This window comes from Furipterus horrens, unplaced genomic scaffold (assembly GCF_987537825.1).
Source record: "Furipterus horrens unplaced genomic scaffold, mFurHor1.1.pri manual_scaffold_13, whole genome shotgun sequence".
In the NCBI taxonomy this organism is placed as follows: domain Eukaryota; kingdom Metazoa; phylum Chordata; class Mammalia; order Chiroptera; family Furipteridae; genus Furipterus; species Furipterus horrens.
In genome coordinates, this window is record NW_028327183.1 from 41305306 (window position 1) to 41324953 (window position 19648).

At 43.8% G+C, this 19648-nt stretch overlaps 1 long non-coding RNA gene and 1 pseudogene across 1 annotated transcript in view; one reads left to right on the plus strand and one right to left on the minus strand.

Annotated features, from left to right (window-relative positions):
* LOC149994727 (uncharacterized) overlaps positions 1-11410 on the plus strand; it is a 41006-nt gene extending 29596 nt beyond the window's left edge. The window contains exon 3 of the long non-coding RNA XR_016507769.1: positions 10718-11410. This is a non-coding gene — a long non-coding RNA (uncharacterized LOC149994727). The remainder of the gene's footprint in view (positions 1-10717) is intronic.
* On the minus strand, positions 7965-8747 carry LOC149994728 (homeobox protein Hox-B4 pseudogene; annotated as a pseudogene).
* Positions 11411-19648: the final 8238 nt, after the last annotated feature.

Here is a 19648-nt window from a genome sequence, read left to right on the forward strand (position 1 = left end):
GTCCTCTCTCTTTTTTTCTTGATGAGCCTGGCTAAAGGTTTGTCGATTTTGTTTATTTTTTCAAAGAACCAGCTCCTAGTTTCGTTGATCTTTTGAATTGTTTGGTCTCTATATCATTTAATTCTGCTCTGATCCTGATGATTTTCTTCCTTCTCTTGCCCTAGGCTTTTTGTTGTTGTTGTTGTTGTTCTAGTTCTTGTAGCTTTTGGGTTAGATTTTTTATTTGAGATTTTTCTATCCTTTTCAGATATGCCTGTATAGCTATGAACTTCCCTCTTAGGACTGCTTTTGCTGTGTCCCATAGGTTTTGGGCTGTTGTGTGTTCATTATCATTAGTTTCCAGAAATTTCTTGATTTCTTCTTTGATGTCATTGTTAACCCATTCATTATTTAAAAGCATGTTATTCATTCTCCATGAGTTTGGGTGTCTTTTAATTTTTTCTCTGAGGTTGATTTTTAGTTTCAAGGCATTGTGGCCTGAAAAGGTGCTTGATATAATTTCAATTTTCTTGAATTTGTTGAGGCTTGTTTTGTGTCCTACCATGTGATCTATCTTTGAAAATGAACCATGTGCATTTGAAAAGAATGTACATTTTGCTTCTTTGGGGTGAAAAGTTCTATATATATCAGTTAAGTCCATGTGGTTTAGTGTGTTGTTCAATGCCTGTGTCCCTGGCTGGTTTGGCTCAGTGGATTGAGCGTCGGCCTGCGAGCTAAGTGTCGCTGGTTCGATCTTCCAGTCAGGGCACATCAGAGAAGGAAAACTCTGACTCCAAAAAACCTCCGCTGCCTTGCGGCATACCTCTTCAGGGGAAAGGCTAAGGGAGTAAACCCCGACAGAAAATCCGGAGCCGGAGTCCCTAAGGCAGTTTGACGTTGTAGTCAACACCGGCAACTCCTGCGGCGCACCTGAAGCCAAGCTGTATTGACTCCGTCTTTCCCTTGGACCCTTCAGCTGCGAAGAGAGGGGGGGTCTGCTGCATGGGCAACAGCAGACCCTCCATATCACCCTGCCCAGGCTCTGTAGCTTCAGCTTCACTGGAGAGGACACTCCAGCGTCATCACAAGATGTCGATTCAACACGGGAGGAGACAGATACCGTGTCACTCCTGAGTCGGACTGCACAGCCATTCTCGGCGGTGCAGATAGACTCTTAAGAAGCTACACCATCGTCTCTCGAGACGGACGGCTGCCGACGACGACGACAATGCCTGTATATCCTTGGTGTTTCTTGCTTCGAAGAGCTGTCTATTGTTGATAATGGAGTGTTAAAGTCCCCTACTATGAGTGTGTTGCTGTTAATATCCTTCTTGTGGTCTTCTAGTATTTTCTTTATGTGTTTGGGTGCTCCTATGTTGGGTGCATATATGTTTATCGGTGTTATATCTTCTTCTTGGATTGTTCCCTTAAATATTATGAAATGTGCTTCTTTGTCTCTTTGTATTGCCCTTGCTTTGAAATCCGTTTTGTCTGACATGAGTACTGCTACTCCAGCTTTTTTTTCATGTCCGTTTGCTTGGAATACTTTTTTATATCCCTTTACTTTCAGTCTGTGTAAATCTTTTATTTTGAGGTGCATTTCTTTTAGACAGCAAATATGTGGGTCCTGTTATCTTATCCATTCCGTTACCCTGTATCTTTTAATTGGAGCATTTAATCCATTTACATTTAAGGTTATTATTGACAGGTATTTATTCATTTCCCTTTGTACCTGTGTTCCTCTCCTCTTTTTTTCTTCTTTTTCTTAAAACATTCTCTTTAGCATCTCTTGCAATGCTGATTTGGTGGAGATGTATTCTTTTAGTCTTTCTTTGTCTGGGAAACTCCTTATTTCACCTTCCAGTTTGAATGAGAGCCTTGCTGGGTAGAGTATTCTTGGCTGTAGGACTTCGTTTTTCATTGCTTGAAATATTTTTGACCATTCCCTTCTGGTTTGTGGTGTTTCTGTTGAGAAATCAGTCGATAACCTATCGGAGTTCCCTTGTATGTTATTTGCTGTTTTTCTCTTGCTCTTTTAGGATTCTCTCTTTGTCTTTGAATGTTGCCATTTTAATTATGATGTGCCTTGGAGTGGGTTTTGGGGGTTTCTTTTTCATTGGCACTCTGTGCTTCTTCAACTTGCATAACTTTTTCTCTCATCAGGTTGGAAAATTTTTCTGTCGTTACTTCTCCTATCAGCTTTTCTATTGCAAACTCCTCTTCTTCTCCTTCTCTTATTCTGATGATCCTGATATTATTTCTTCTCATGCTATCCTGTAATTCCCTTACATCTTATTCATATTGTTTCAGTCTTTTTTCATTTTGTTGTATTGTCTTGGAATTTTTTTCTACATTGTCCTCTAACTCACTGATCCTATCCTCTGCTTTGTTTAACCTGCTTTTGATTAACTCTACTGTGTTTTTCAGTTCAGAGATTGTGTTCTTCATTTCTTCCTGGTTCTTGTTAATATTTCCTATATCCTTTTTTATGCTGGTGTAGTTCTCTGTAAGTTCCCTGTAATTTTCTTGGAGCTGTTGGTAACTTCCTTGGAGGTTGTCATAGTTGTTTTTGAGGTTGTCAAGTATATTGAGCTTCTTTACCACCATTGTTTTGAATTCCATGTCTGACATTTGGGCTATGTCTATTCCATCTATCTCTCTTTCTGGGGATTCCTCTTTTCTTTTCATTGAGAGGTTGTTTCTGCATCTTACCATGTTGGATTCTTCTTATTTGTTTTTGCTTTTTGGATTTGTCTTCTTTGACTTCCCACCTTTGTGGTATGAGATTTTTTATAGGAGATCTGGGGGTTTCAGTGGTGCAGTCTCTTTGATCTCCTGAGCCTGATGTTCTTGGGATACCCTTTATGTCATTTGTTTATGGTGTCTGGTTATATTTCAGATGCTCTTTGGTAGGATCTTCCCTCTGGCTAGTTGATTGAGAGTCACTCTGTCCACTTTGTCTTGAGTTCTTTTGTGGAGATGCTGTTAAAAATATAAACACACAGCCCAGGCAGGAAACCCACACCCTCAAAAATATCCCCCACACTCTATCCCGCTATTGTCAGCCAATGATCCAGTATTAATATAAGTGTAGAGAGAGTAGGGCTTTTATACTATAGAAAGAATAGACAAGAGTTGTTTTTAAAGAGGAAAAATATAATTTTTGAGAGAGGGGATGATAGATTAATAATAGGAGCAAGTAGTGTCAAGACTATGCAAGACAGTAGGTAATATTTACATTGTATGTTAATAATAATAAAAGAAAAAGAGGGAAGAATGCAGAGTATAGTAAGAAAGTGGAATTATATAGTATTAGATGTATATGGTAGTTATATTCTATTTATTTAGTGTGAAAGGGAGGCTAAACTAGACAGACAAACAAATAAACCAAAATTAAAGAGGAAGGATGAGAAGGAGAGATGGTATGAAACAAATTAAAGAGATATATTTTTAAGAAAAAAAATTTAAAAAAGAAATAAAAATAAAAATTAAGAAATTTAAAAAAATTAAAATCAAATAAGATACAAATAAAAAAAACTAAAATAGAAATAAAAATTTAAAAATATATATAAAAGAAAAGTTTTTACTCAGTTCAGCCTTTGTGTATCGTCTTCTTTTTCTGGATCCACAGCTGGTCTAATGAGGCGGGCCAAAGGTTCCTGTTCCTTGCAGCAGCTGTGTGCGCCCGCGGTGACCAGCGTTCCTTTGGCGCCTTTTGGAGCTGGCCTGGGTGCTTATGCGTGCGCGCAAGGTGGCCTTTCATTAGCCTCAGGCCTGCTGACGATCCGCGCCCTGGGAGTTGGTCTCTCGCCCCTTGGGGTGGAGCCCTGGACACTTGTGCACAGTGGAAGTGAGCGTCTGTGAGTGGCCGCTGCCCACTGTTCCTGCACCACAGCTGCCCGTAGTTCCCACACCCGCGTGGGTGGGCACAGCAGAGCCCGCGCAAGTGGTCTGTGCTCTGGCCTGGTGCCCACTGGAGCTGGCCAGGGGTGTCTGCGCATGGTCTTCTGCGTGTCCGGTGGGCCCTCCCTGCGCCCGTTGGGGCACTGATCTTATGTCTGCTGGGGTGTGTCCAAGGGGGACCTGGACGCTCGGCCCCTGCACACCTGGGCCAGTGAATGAGGGCACTTCCCTGTGCGCGCCACGCAACCCAAGGGGAGGGTTGGGGAGTGGGTGAGCTCACTTCTGCGCCTGCGCTCCTCAAGAATGTCCTATCACCCCCAACCCTTCTCCCTCTCTCCGCAGTTCACAACAGAAAAATATAAAGGAAAATCACATTTTCACATGCACAGCAGTACGCTGTTTCTTGTCTTTCAGTGGCAGATGCCACCTGACCCAGTCCTTTCTCTGCCAGCAGGCAGAGATTCGCTCTCCTGATTCCTCTTTGGGAAAGCCTGTGGTCACCAAAAAGCCTTTGTGTACTTCCAGCCGCAGCTCAGGGTGCCAACCCAATCAGAAACCCCGTCTCATGCCTTTTTCCTCCACTATCCTCAACAAACGGGTCATTCCCAGATGGTTTTCTCTAATCCAGCAGTGCCAAGGTTTGACTCCTGCCAGTGTCCAGCTGCTCACTGAAATGTTCTGTCTGCAATTAGTCCAAACTACAGACGGGTCTCGGGAGCCAGAAAGCGCAGCCTCCCCTCACTCCTCTGCCATCTTCCTCCCTCATTTCTCAGGTCTTGATTCATGACGTGTATTGGGGCAGCTGACCTCAGCTTTGTGCTCCTTCTTTCTTCATCTCTTGATTACATCTACAAAGTGATACCTTGCTGGCCTTTCATATCTTTTGTTCCTAAGGATACCATGTTCTAGGATTTATATCCTGCATCTTTGTGGACCAGGCTGCTCTCTGATAGTGCTGCCTATAATGTAATTATGCCCACTTTGCTTCTGGTGGTTAAGTGCTGGCCTCTGTAATTTCCAGATTTTATCACCTCCTTGTTATTATGAAGTCCAGTTCTGAAACAGCATCTCCTCTCTTCATCTCTTACCTCTGGAGGCTGGCCTTCACTTGCAACTCAGTGATGCTGGTGTCCCTTATCCAATGCTATTCTACCCATTCCTTCTAAGGATCCTAGTGGATGGGTGGCTTAGTGACTTTCTACAGAAGATCCACCCAAGCATGACCACTTTTCTGACAATTATGACCTCTGACCCCACTACAATATTGTGGGATTCAATTCTGACCCTAACCATTCAGAGTTAGTGCAGACTCTACTGGTTGAGGACAAAGTTTTCTAGAAGACTAGTCACATTCTTGGAGTTCCCAGGCATTTCACACTCTTGACACACTTGGTTTGGGGTTCCCAGCATCCACAAGCGTGACTTAAAGAGAACAGGAAAGTGCTATACTTATGATTACAGTTATCTTATAGCAAAAGAACACACTTTAAAAGCAGAAACAGAGACAAATGCTAGGTCAAAGTTGGGGTAGGCTCAAGGAGCTCCTGAATACCACAAATAATTGTATCACTTGGAAAATTCTGAGACTTCAGAATTTAACTAACACTCCTCACCCAGGACCAGGATCAATGACCAGACTTCTTTATCATGCAACACTGATATCTGCAGTTCTGGGTCTCTTTACTTAGTGTGGTATTAATTTATTCTAGGCACCAAAGAGGTATTTCAGCAGTGTTCCAGAACTATATCCAAAGGCTCCAGCCATAAGTTAAATTCTGTGTGGTATGGACCTGCCCTGTGTTGACACTCTCCCTCATTCTGGTCCATCATTCCCTGAATCCTTAGATATGGCTTACAGGCATACTCTCTGTCCCTGATTGTGAAAATTAGTTGGATGCTGTAGCTCCTTTGAGATTTATTCATTCTTTCCCCCCTTGACAAACCCCAAATTTCTATTTTGGGTATGCTGACATTGACCCTGTTGTGTGTCTGGACCAGAGTGGAGTAGGAAGAGCCTTGATGGGGAAGCATTGCCTTGTGAGACACCTACTTCCTTTGAAGCTTTGTGAAGTCTCCAGTCAAGGAGTGTCTTAGTTTCCTATGGCTTTTGTAACAAACTACCACCCATGTAGTGACAAAACCACACGCACATTGAATATCTAATAGTTCTGGACGTTACAGTTTGAAATGAGCATGATTGGGGTGATATCAAGGACTGTGGCTCAGTGGGGGGCAAATCTGTGCTGCAGAGGGCATTTGAAGGGGCAAACATGCATCTCAGAGCAGGGTTCTGGGGGGTGGGGTCACTCACAGATTCTCCTATAGAGATAAATCCTCTTAAGAAAAAGTATCAGATACTCTGGCTCTGGGAGCATCTACATTTCATCAAGTAAGAGGTGTGTGTGTTAGCCTGATAATGTGCCCAAAGCTTGCTTAAATTGGGCATTTCCAGTCCTCAAACAATATGTTTATGTCCCTAAGCCATATACAGCACACACGTTTGCCCTCGTATAAATAATAAACAAATATTTCTATTAAGTTTTCATTATGGTAAATTTGAAACATACAAACGGAAAGAATAAGAGTCATAGTATCTCCACAGAGAGAAGTTTTTCATATTTTTGGTTATATTTGCCACCTCTCTATCTGCATCTATCTAGCTTTAAAGTTTTTAGCTATTAGTTCTTCTCTGAAACACTTACAAATTAATTACAGACATAACAATACTCTGTTTTCAATTCTTCCACCTGCTTGTCTTCAGAAGGTGAGAATTTCTTTTTTTTTTTTTAGAAATTCCCAGTGGACTCTTTGGAAAAAACAACAACCACATACAGTGTGAGTCAAAATGAACTGGGGTGCTTAAAATAGAGACTAGGTGGCATTTGTCTGTATCTTTAGATCAAGGCTACAACAAAAACACGCTGTGCTGGTCACAAGAAATCAAACATTTCTATTGTCATTGTACAGGACACAAATTTTCACTCCAACAAAGGTTCTAGACTAGGGCATCCCCAAAACTAGGAAGGAGTCCTGGTTTGGAATGTCAGGACAGGAACAGGAGGGAGGACACACATGACATAAAATAGTAATAATAATAATAATAATAATCTATGCAACAATGATAAACCATGGGGGAGGTCTCTGTAACATCATCTCGGAGACGGGAAGGAGCACAACAATTTATTTCCTAGTTTCGCATTCAATTTCAGTCTAGGAGAGCAGGTCTCTCTCCTCTGTACAACTCTATAAATTGGGGAGAGGGTTGTGCCCAGCTCTCAGAACTCAGCTGGCCCCCTCACTCTGCCAGGAACGGCTTGACCTTCCGCGTCTCTCTTTTTTCCTGGACTCAGTTTCCCTGCGCCTCCACTTGTCCCCTTCCTGCTGCCCTCCATCCCAGCCCCGCAGTGAAAGGGGGTGAGCAGTCAGTGTCCTCGCAAAGGGGCATGGCGGGGGGGGGGGGTAGGTTGTATGTGTGTGTTTGTTACCGTGGCTAAAACACCGAGCTATCTGGCAATCAGAGGGTGCTTTCGCTGGGTGTCAGGAGTCAACAAGAATATCCAGGTTGTCTTCCAGCAGCGGCAGCAGCAGAGGCGGTGGCCGGGCAGGGCCTCATTTGTTAGCGGGATGTCGAGGTAACGGTTGGTCGCCACCGAGGCCCGTCCTTGCCGTCCTCTCCTCGGCCGAGTAAACAAGACAGATGAGCCTGGGCCTGACGTGATTATAGTTGAAACGTGGATCCATCTTCGCCAAAGCTGAAGAGGAGTGCAGCCTCCTCCTAGTTCTCTTTCTGTCTTGTTCTTTTTTCCTTCTTTTTCTTTTCTTTCTCTCTTTTTTATTTTTATTTTTTAAGGAAGAAAGCAAGAGACTTGAGCTTTGCTTCCGGGGAGCCTCGCCGGGCTCCCTATTGTCGTTTTTTGTAAATAAAGCTTCGTTCGCCTCCCTCTTCTCTGCGTTTATTCGTGTAAATAGATAAAGTGGGTGGGTGGGTGCGTGGGGGAAACAGGAAGAGTTTTCCGGGCTCAGTCCCCTCCCGCCTCTCTCCCCCTGTATTCCCTGCGCTTGCCACCCTCCTCCGCCCCACGTTAAGGCTCTCGCGCTAGGGCCCCGAGAGCACGGGACAACTCCGCTGGGCCGCCTGGGGACCCGCCCGCTGCGCCTGCGGTGCCACCCGAGCGACTCTTGGTTTTGGGCAACTTGTGGTCTTTCTTCCACTTCATACGCCCGCTCTGGAACCAGATCTTGATCTGGCGCTCAGAGAGGCAGAGCGCGTGGGCGATCTCCACCCTCCCGCGCCGCGTCAGGTAGCGCTTGTAGCGAAATCCCTTTTCCAGCTCCAAGACCTGCTGGCGAGTGCAGGCGGTCCGAGAGCGCTTGGGCTCCCCGCTGACATAACTGGGGTTTACCATGCTCACGTGAACTTTGCGCACCCAGGGGTAGACGACGGGCTCTTTGCATGCGGAGTGGGACGGGCTGGGGTGCAGAGGGTTCTGGGCGCAGGGAGGCGGCGCGGGGCTGCTGCTGACCACTCCGCAGCGCTGGCCGGGCTCCGAGACGAGGGCCCTGGAGGGTCCCGGCGCAGGAGCCCGAGGGAACAGCCGGGGTGGTGGCGGGGGCGGTGGGGCTGGTGGCGGTGGTGCAGGCGGCTGGGGCCCGGGATCCCGGCAGGCTGCGGAGCGCTGCACGGTGCACGCCGCGCTCCGCCTGAAGGCCGCCTCCGGCTGGAAGCTGCTCTCTCGCCTCTGGCCGCCGGCGTAGTGCCCCGGCGAGTGGTCGCTGGGTAGGGAATCGCTCTGTGAATATTCCTCGCACGGAGGGAACTTGGGGTCGACATAGTTTGAGTTGATAAAAAAAGAACTTACAGCCATTAATTTCTGAGAACTGCCCACAAAATGTACTAAAATTTATTCCGTTCCCTGACTCGTTTTCCTGTTTCCGAAAGCCCTCCTACTTACTGTCCGAGAATTTATGTAACCACAATTCCACTCACGCACCTACAGAATGGACATTTGCTTATGCTCTCTAATACCCAGTTCACGTTCAAACTTCTTCACTAGTGTGTGGTAATTTGTAACAGCAGCAATGGGAACCCCATACATCTCCTTTCTGAAAGAGTATGTTAAAACTATTTTACCATCTTTACTGAGATATAACTCACCCATATAAAATGTGCAATTTAATCCTTACTGTGTCCTCACAGTTGTGAAACTATCACTGCTCCCTAATGAGGACATGTTCATAGTCCCCAAAGAACCTGCAAACCCACTGTTAGTCGCATTCCAATCCTCCCACCCTCCAACCCCTGGCAGCCACGAATCTACATTTTGTTTTCTGGATTTGCCTATTCTCGTCTTTTCATATAAGTGAAACCATATATGTAGTGTGTGACCTTTGTGTCTGGCTTCTTCCACTTAGCAAAATGTTCTCAAGATTCATCAGTTTTCCATTTTTTTAAACTTTACCCAAAGATATATCCATTGATTTTAGAGAAAGAGGAAGGGGGAGAGGGACAGAGAGACAGACAGATATTAATGTGAGAGAGAAACATAAAATCAGTTACTTCCTGTATGCACCTAGAGTGGGGATAGAACCCGCAACCTAGGTATGTGCCCTGACTGAGGATTGAACCCACAACCTTTTGGTGTATGAGACGATGCTCCAACCAACTGAGCAACCCAGCCAGGGCAGTTTCCCTTTCCTTTATATGATCAAATAATACTCCACTTTATAACCATACTATGATTTTTTAAATTAGTTGATGGACATTTGGATTTTCTTCACTTTCTGGCTATTATGAACAATGTGCTATGTACATATTTTGGTGGGAAAAATGTTTTCCTTTTTCTTAGGCATATGCCTCGGGGTGGAGTTGCTGGATCCTATGACAACTCTGCTGAACACTTTGAGGAAGAGCCAAAACATCCTCCAAGTAGCTCGTACAAGAAGTGAATGAGGATTTCCTTTTTCTGTCTGTGATTCTGGTCAATTCAGAGGTTGTGCGGCAGTATCTCCTTGCAGTTTTTATTTGCATTTCAGTTTTGACTAATGATGTAGAGAATTTTTCATGTGCTTATTTGCTATGTGTAAATCATCTTTGGACATCTATGTATTCACATTCTTTTAAGGTATTTAAATTGAGATATTTTGTTTCTTTATTATTAGTTTACATGTTATTCACCATATATTCCGAATACAAGTCCCTTATCAGACCTGTGGTTGGCAGACTTTCTGCCAATTCAGTACGTTGTTCTTTCACTGTCTTAATGAGTTCCTTTGAAACACAAACCTTTGATGTAGTTCAGTTTATCTATTTTCACTTTTGTGCTTATCTTCAAATATATTTTGTGACATTTTTGTAGCCATGATCTAAGCAAGGGTCCCACAGTGCATGTGATATTAATCTAGAAGGCCCTCTGTTTTCTACAATCTTGACTCTCTGTAAGGCCTAGACTGAAGATCCTTGGGGGCCCATGTCTGGGTCTGTCTGGAAGTTTTCTCCTGATGTCTCTCCTTTTCCTTCCATGATTCCCACTTCTATAAACTTCAGGTGAAGCCTAAACTCAGTGGGGCTCATTGCAGATTTTAGAGGAGCCCCTATAAATGAAGCCCTGGAATCACTAAAATCCCAGCATGGACTGAACCATATAATCAGGCTGCTTGTAGAGGGTTGAGTAGGGACCTCCCCAAAATATGTTCACATCTTAAACCCTGGAACCTGTGAATGTGACCATGTTTGGGAATAGGTTCTTTGCTGATATAATTAAGTGACTGATTTTGAGATGAGATTATGCTGGGTTTTCTGTGTGAGTCCTAAATCCAAATATATGTTTTTTTCTAGAAACAGAAGATGAAACGACACACAGAGGAGAAGGCCATGTGAAGATGGAAGCAGAGATGGGAGTGATGCAGTCACAGCCAAGGAATGCTGGCAGCCACCCAAGATGGAGTGAAAAGGAACAGAATTTTTTTAGAGCCTGTGGGAAAATGAGGTTTTGGCCATACCTTGAATTGGATTTCTGGCTTCCAGAATGCTAGAGAATAAGTTTCTGTTATTTTAAGCTATTCAGTTTGTAGGAATATGTTATGGCAGCTCCCCAAAATTAATGCATGGTCCCCATGAAGGAAACAGAGACCACCTCCCAGTACAAACAGACAACTCTGTCTCCCAGTATTCACTTCATAGCTTCTCAGATGCTGAAGGAACCTGACGGGACACATAAGCACCTGTGGGTGTCACATCCCCAGCTCCACCACTGCATCACCCATATATCATCCACCCTGTTTTTGACCTGAGCTCATTGTGTCATCTGGGGCACAAGGACAATCCCTGATTCTCTGGTCCATCCCGCACTCCAATATAGTCAGTCACCTCCTTTGCAGCGGGGCTTTCCTCACCCCTGGACACTGGTTCCTGCTGGGAAAACAGGAACAGGCTGGATACTTTTTCTGGAACCCATGACTTTTAGGGTATTTGGTACTGTCACTTCTAATGGGGAACATTTAAGGGATTGTGTCCATGGTGGGTTTTCTTGTAAAGTAATTATATTTTTTTAAATATAATAAATGTGTTTATTCTTTTTGATGCTAAAATCATCTCAGATGTTGTCAGAGATTTGATCAGAGCCAAATGCCTACCCAATAATTGTCAGAGCACAAAATGTGAAATTTTTAAAGAAAGAGAATCCTCTTGACTGGAGATTTAAGGCACAAGAACTGGCAGTATACTGGTTTTCCATGGCTTGAGTTGATGAGGTTAGACTTCAGGGTAAGAGATAGAGGTGAAATCTCAAGATTAGGATTGTAATATGTTTGTGATTTCAGTGAAGATATAATGTGAAGTCTTGTGGATAGGATTATTCATTCACTCATTCATTCATGCATCCCACAGATATTTACTGAGCATGTGCCATGGGCTAAGCACTGCTTTGTGTGCTGAGGTGACCATGGTGAACAGGAAAGATCCAGCCCTTCTCCCAGGGAGTCAACATTCCAAGCAAGGAGAGGATAGATAAGAAACAAATGCATAAGCAAAATAATTTCACTTAGTATTTGAAAAGATACAAATAAAAACAGTTACTATAATAGAGGGTGACTGTGGTATAGGGGCATGAAGAGGTGACATTTAAGAGGAGAAAATTCAAAGATCTTGGAGGAGACTATCTTAGAGGTAACAGCCAGTGCAAAGGCTGAGAGGTGGAAACCATCTTGCAGAGAGAGGTAGAAGCCTGGATCGGAGAGGTGGGCAGGAAGCTGGCCGTGCAGGCCTGGTAGGATTTTATTGCAATCACAGGACAGTGTCATATGCTTTAGATTTTGTAAAGATCATTTCTGCCAGGCTTAAAACAGATCTTAGAGGGCAAGGGGGGAAGCATGGGGGCAACAAAGAGGCTATGCTAATCATCCAGACCAGGGACGAAGGAGGGCAGAAGGGATGGGGCAAAGGAAATTGTTGAGTAATGCTCGGATTATGAGTTTATTTGGAAGGTTGAGCTGACATCTTGAGAAAATAAAAAGATAGTGATGACACTCATAGAGTTGGGGAATTGGGGGAGCCACAGGTGTTTGGAAGGACAGGCATGGTAGACTGAAAATGACAACTGACCCCAAATATCCACATTCTTTTGAACCTGTGAATATGTTACCTTCTGTGGTAAACAAAAGATGTGTTTAAGTTAAAAATCTTAAGATGGTGAGATTATCCTGGTTAATCAAGATGGGTCCAATGTAATCATGAGGGTATTATAAAATGGATGCAGAAGGTTCCAGAAGATAGGAGGGATGCAAGGAAGGGAAATGAGCCAAGGAATGCGGGTGGCTTTTAAAAACTGGGGAAGGTGAGGAAATGGATTCATCCCAAGAGCCTCCAGAAGGAAGCCAGTCTGAGAACACACTTTAGGCTTCTGACCTCTAGAACTGTAAGAGGATAACTTTGTGCTGTTTTAAGCCAGTGATTTTGTGGTGGTTTATTTCGGCAGCACCAGGAAACGAATACAGTGTGGTTGGTCCAAACTGGAAGTCCTGTTTTCACCATAGTCACCTTGAGACATCCAGGTGGAGGTGCTGAGTAGGCGCCTGGAGCTCAGGAGGGAGGCGGGGACCGGAGTCAGGGATTTAGGAGCCATTGACAGGTTGACGAATTCGAACACCCTGTGCCTGACCTCTAGAGGGGCCCTAGCAGAGGGAGGCCTGCAGTGTGTTCCAGCCTCTTCCCTGGCAGAAGCCAACACTGATGGTGATAATATCTCTGGGCAAGACTAGAGTCAGCAGCATTGGCTGCTCCGGGTAAGCCGGCAGCCTGGACACTGAGGCATCCCAGGGAGGGATCATTCCCGTGGAAGCCAGTCCTGGTTCCTCTGGCACACTGGTTGGGAAGCCCTGGAATGGCCTGAATGAGGAAAGGCAAGAACCAAGCTGGGGATTGAGAATGAGTGGTGGGAGGGACCCAGGCGAGGGCCAGACAGGATGAGGCCAGGCACCGACAGACAAACACAGGGAGGGGCTAGGCCTGAGGAGGGCAGAGAGGGGTGGACTTACACCCTTGTGAGCAGAGTTGCGGTTAGGCTTCAGAAAGAAAAAAATGCAGATTCACACTGGAGAATGGATTTGGGATACCATTATAGACCCCCTCTCCTCCTTCCATTGCCCTTCACTCCCCTCACCCCCAATCCACAGGGGGCTGGGTCACTCTGGACCTTGGTACCTTTTGCTCCTGGCAGTCACTTCTCAGAGCCTATGGAGCTGTGGAAGCAGCTAAAGCAGGCTGGACTGCTGTCCCCAGTGCCTGGCCCACAGCCCAGGGCCTTACATGGTGTCCCCCCATCAGAGAGAGTTGACCAGAGTCTCATGTTTCCGCAGGCACACACTCAAGGGAGATCCTGCTGTGGGTCCGGGAGAAGCTGTTGAGTGAGGTGTTTGGAAGAGCAGAACTAGAGTAGGGATTGGGTGGGTGGGATGAATGAATGAATTGGAATGTATGGATAGAAAGAACCAGGAATTGAGAAACAAAAATTGAGAGACATGTATAGAGAAATAGAGGTGTGGGGGGCGTGTGTGTGTGTGTGTGTGTGTGTGTGTGTGTGTGTGTGTGTATGTGTAGAGGGAGAGAGAGAGAGAGAGAGAGAGAGAGTAAGTGCAAGGCCGGGGAGGGGAGAGGAGAAGGGTGAGGAGTGGAGAGGAAAAGAGAGAGATGTGCAAAGAATGAGAAACAGAAGCAGAGAGACCCAGAAAGAGAGACAGAGATGAAAATCAGAGATTGAGAATAAAAACAAAGACAGAGTTTGGGATTAAACCTGAGAGACAAAGAGATAGAAAGAAAGGCAGAAAATAGAGACAGAGAGAAAGACAGGGATATGGAAAGACAGACACAGACAGAGACAGAGACAGACAGGTGGAGACAGAGAGAGAGAGACAACAGAGGAGGGACACAAGAAAGAGAGTAAGGGTCAGACACACACACAGAGGCAGACAGTGAGGGACAATGAAATGGAGAGACAGAAGCAGGCCAAGAGGCAGGATGGCAGTTAGGGTGTGGGGACACAGTGAGGATCTGCCCAGGAAGACATGTTACAGGTAGCAAGGTGACTAGTATCGGGACCACTGCTATGGGATTTTGCAGTAGAGAGAGATTGGGCTCAACTGCAAATAAAGCATGGGCACGTGGGAATTTACAGCCTAGGAGCAGCTGAGGGTCAGTGGGTGGAAAATTACATCGTCAGGAAGGGGGAGTTTTGGGTAAAGTGCCTCAGCAGGATTCCTGCAGAAGACAGGCCAGGGTGATCAGACATCCCCTGGTGGGTGTGGAAGCATGAAGAACCCAATTAGATGAGATATGGAGAGTGTTCAGGTATGGAGGGGGGGATTCTTGTTAAAACTATATTTTACAAGGAGTTGCACAGATGGGCCTAGGAGAAGTTTCAGGAACCTGACTAAAATTGGGTCAAGCAAAGAATTTGAGGTCTTGAGCTGGGACCTGCTTCCACCCAGGATATGGTTGGGGGATGCTGTCTGGGATGGAATGCTTATGACTTCCTCTAACCTCTGGCAAAGAAACCTCTGAAGAGCGGATGTCCAGCTGCTGGGCCAGCTGTGTAGCTTGGGTCTGGGGATTTGGGAGCTGCAGGAGGAGCTGGCTGCCTTCCTAGAAGAGGAGGATGAGGAGAACCTCAAGGAAGTGGAGGAGGATAAAGAGCTCAAGGGGAAGATAGATAAGAAAACCTGGGGTTCTTCTGCCCAGTCTCAGATGACTATCTGAGGCCAAGCCAGTGTGTTTTCCATCAGCATATGAAATTTTATGCAAAATTATGTAAAATAGGGATGATTTGCTGGACAGATCAACCTGCAAATGTTGATTTGGAATCAACACATGTTCCTGAGCAAGTGCTTTCTCTAGATGTCTGTGATAAGATTCAGGGATAGCCATGTGAGCTGTGGGCATGCTGAAGATGATGGGGGAAGCCTGCAGAATAATTGTAGGTGTATCTGCAGATGAGCTGCAGGAACGTTGCAGGGGTGATGAGGGGCTTTGCAAGTGGGATGGAGATGCTTGCAGACAGGTCTCAGAGCAAGGCTGCCCACTGGCCCCACGTGGCTGTTGAGCACTTGAAATTTGCTAGCCCTAATTGAGGTGCACTCTAAGTGTAACATACATGCTGAATGCTGAATTTTCAAAGGCTTAGTATCATAACAAGAATATGAAACATTTCAATAATTTTAAAAATTAGTTACATATTGAAATAATAGTACTTGGAGTATACTGTGATAAAATATTACTAAAACTAGTTTTACTTGCTTATTTAAGACTTTTTATGGTAAAATTCCCTTTAAAATGAACTATTTTAACTATTTTTAAGTGTACAGATCAGTAGTGTTAAGTACATTCACATTGTTGGGCAACCATCACCACCATCCATCTCCAGAGTTCTTCTCATCTCGCAAAACTGAAACTGGATCCATTAAACAACTCTCTATGCTCCTCTTCCACCAGATCCTGGCAACCTCCGTTCTACTTTGTGTCGCTATGAATTTGACTACAGTAGGGACCTCATGTAAGTGGGATTGTTGGCGTAGGTAGTTAGCTCATTATTAATAAAGAGGGAGAACAAAGGGAATCAGACACTGAGCTTAGTAAACTAGGGAGCGGAATCAAATATTGGGCCTGCTTCTGTTAGGAAGCTCGAGCTTTCACAGACTCACACACACTCCAGGGGAGTGCTGCCCCAAGTGAAGCGGGCAGGAAAGCCTCCCTGGGAATGCTGCCCCTGATACCCTAATTATTAGAGGGAGAAGGAGGGGAAATTCCTCTGCTGGGCACATGGGTAGTAAAAACAATATGACAACTTTTAGGCATGTACTATAGAAGCCGAAGTGGCAACATGAAGGGGAGAAATCTCGCCTGAGAATATATGGGGAAAGAATTGGGTTTGATAGGGGGTGCAAAACCCAGCTAGGTCCAGGAGTGAGCCTGGTTAGGGGAGGGACCAACTCAGGCCAGAGATGAATCATGAATTTGGTTGGTTGGTTTTAACTGCACTTTGCTTGTAACTGAAAGGCAGGACAATGTATGCAGGATTATCAAAAATCTCAGGACAGCTGCTGCTAGAGCCTGTGCTCTCTCTACATTCCTGATGATCTATCATTTCCCTTTGCCACAATCAAATCCTGCCATTTTACTTAAACTTCTCTATTCAGGTACCCTTTGAAATTCCTTTCTTGCAACATTGAAAAACAGCTAACTTTCATCAGCAACTAGATCATATAGTATTTGTCCTTTTGTGTCTGGCTTATTTCACTCAGCATAATGTCTTTAAGATTCATCTATGTTGTAGCACGTGTCAGAATTTTCTTCCTTTTTAAATGCTAAATAATATCCCATAGTATGTACATTCCACATTTTACTTATTATTCATTTGTTCATGGACACTTGGGTTGTTTTTACATTTTGGCTACTATGAACAAAGTTGTTATGATAATGGGTGTACAAATATCTGTTCAAGTTCTTGCTTACAATTTTCTTAGTTTATAGCTAGAAATGGAATTTGGGATCATATAGTAATTCTATGTTTAATTTTTTGAGGAACCAGCAGACTGTTTTCCACAGTGGCTATACCATTTAACACCCTCACCAACAGTGCACAAGAGTTTTAATTTCTCCACATCATTGCCAACACTTGTTATTTTTTTGCTCTTTTTTCCACAATACAATCTTAACGGGTGTGAGTTTGAATCTTATTGTGGTTTTGATTTGTATTTTCTTCTAATATTTAAAGATATTGAGCATCATTTCAAGTGTTTATCTGTTCTTACATTTTTATTTTTAAATTTTTTAAAAAATTTATTTTTTTAGATTGACTTTTTAAAAAAAGTATATTTTATTGATTATATTGTTACAATAGTTCCAATTTTTCCCCCTTTGCTCCCCTCTGCCCAGTACCCCTCTTCCCCCAGCAATTCCACCCCCCTTAGTTCATGTCCATGGGTCATGCATTCAAGTTCTCTGGCTTCACCCTTTCCTATATTTTTCTTTTCAAAAATTAATTAATTAATTAATATTTTATAACAATAAAAAATAACACCCCCCAGACTTAAGACCCTTTATAAGCTTATAAAGAACAATGGGTGAAGGTCTCATGCTCCTCTAGCTGCTTCTAGCTGGACATGGTCATCATCCTACCTACTCTTGGGTCCATAAGTCTCTAATAAGAGTGGGATTGTGAAGGTGAGGGTGGCCTTCCCACATGGGGGAGGATCTTGCAGACTCCAGGTCAGTTGACTGTCCCTGGGCAATGTCATGTTTGGTTTAACAAGCTGGTCTCCTTGTATTCTGGGGGCAGCAGATTTGGCAACAGGGTTAAAAGGCATCATTAAAACCATAACCACTAGATGACAAAAGGCAGGGATTAATTTTTCAATGTCCCACATTAGGAAAAAAAAAGGCTTCTTTGGAGGGAGGTGTGCAAGGCATGTCAAACCTGTCCAAAGCCTTTTGCCCACTAAACTTAGTTTGGGTTGAGAGGAATATTTTAGGCTTCCCCCCTCTCAGACCACTGGGTCCTTTCTGTTCAAGCCATTAGGACAGAAAAGAGATGCCAATTTTAAAGTGAAGCCCACAGACCACCCCATACTTCACCAATCCAACCACTTAGTTCAGCTAAACTGCAGACAGGATTAAGTGAGGCTTATACGTACAGACAATCACTCAGGTAATGAGATCATAGGCTTATGCCCTATGAAAACAGAACATACATGTTAATTTACACAACATAACCCACAAACCAGTCTCTAAATCTGCAAGACTATCTTACTGGGAAGACATCCAGTTGTAAGGCACTTGACATTCTTCTTGCCTGTAAATTAAGCACCTTTGATGATGTTACAGACCTAGTTTAACTTTCAAATGAAAACAAACTTTAAGTGAAAATAAACTTTAAAGACAGCTGCACTAGTTTATAATCTACCACTAAGCATTGTGATTTTCCTTGAATCACAGTTTTTTTCCTTAAGATTACCCTCCTTGTCCTTAAAGGGACTGCATTAAGTCTAGTTTTAATTTATCCTGTTCATTTGCATAAACACAAGAGCAGCAAATGGTCACATATGATCTTTAAGTTTGCTTTGCTGGAACTTACACAAGGAAACTTTAGGTTGACCTTCAGTCTGCCCTTTAGGGCACAGAAGCTGAGCCACACATCTGCCATCTGGCCTTGCCTGTAAAACCGATGCTCTTTCCAAGTCTCTCAGGTTTTCTATTATGCCTCAAGGTTTCTTCTAGCCATCTTTCAGAGAAGCAACATTTGTTTCTTCCCTGGAAAGAACTACACAACCAACCAAGATACCAGGTCTTTTTTATCATGGGCTTTTATTTTCAAAAGTTAATCCCAGTTCCTCGGGGCTTTCTGGTAACAACCAGAGCCCAAGCATGCCTTCTTTAGGCATGACATTCCAGTCAAAGTCTTGGTTAACAAAAACCTCTATTAATAACTGGTCTTATTAGTTTTATGCAAAGAACCTTATGTCATTACTTACTTCTTCAGAATGTCAAATTATGGAGGGATCAGGTAGGGAGAAAAATATACAATGTGAAGGAAAATCCTTGTCTTTCTACTATTCACTAAAATTGCATTTCCATACTTTACACTTTCTTTCGTTCACTTTCTTATATATGAAGTTTTTTTTTGGGGGGGGGTCGGTTTGCTGGCTCATTTATTTATTCATTTATTTGCTTTTATTTTTTTCCCACTAAAATTTTTTGTTTGTTTGTTTTTCTATTACAGTTGTCCCACTTTTTTCCCCCTTGCTTCCCCACACCCTTCTCCCACGGTCAATCCCCACCCCGTTGTCATGCGTCATTTATACATGTTCTTTGACTAGACCCTTCCTCTTCTTACCCCTCTTCTCTCCCTCCCCCCACCCCCTTTGTCTTTACATTTAAGGTTATTATTGATAGATACTTATTAATTGTCACTTTTCCCCTTTGTACTTGTGTTCCTCTCTCTGTTTCTTCATCTTCTTAAAGCAGACTCTTTAGCATCTCTTGCAGTGCTGGTTTGGTCGAGATGTTTTCTTTTAGCCTTCTTTTGTCTGGGAAGCTCCTTATTTCACCTTCCATTTTGAATGAGAGCCTTGCTAGGTAGAGTATTCTTGGTTGTTAGGCCTTTGTTTTTCATTGCTTGGAATATTTTTTGCAATTCCCTTCTTGCTTGTAGTGTTTCTGTTGAGAAATCTGATGATAGCCTTATTGGAGCTCCCTTGTATGTTATTAGCTGTTTCTCTC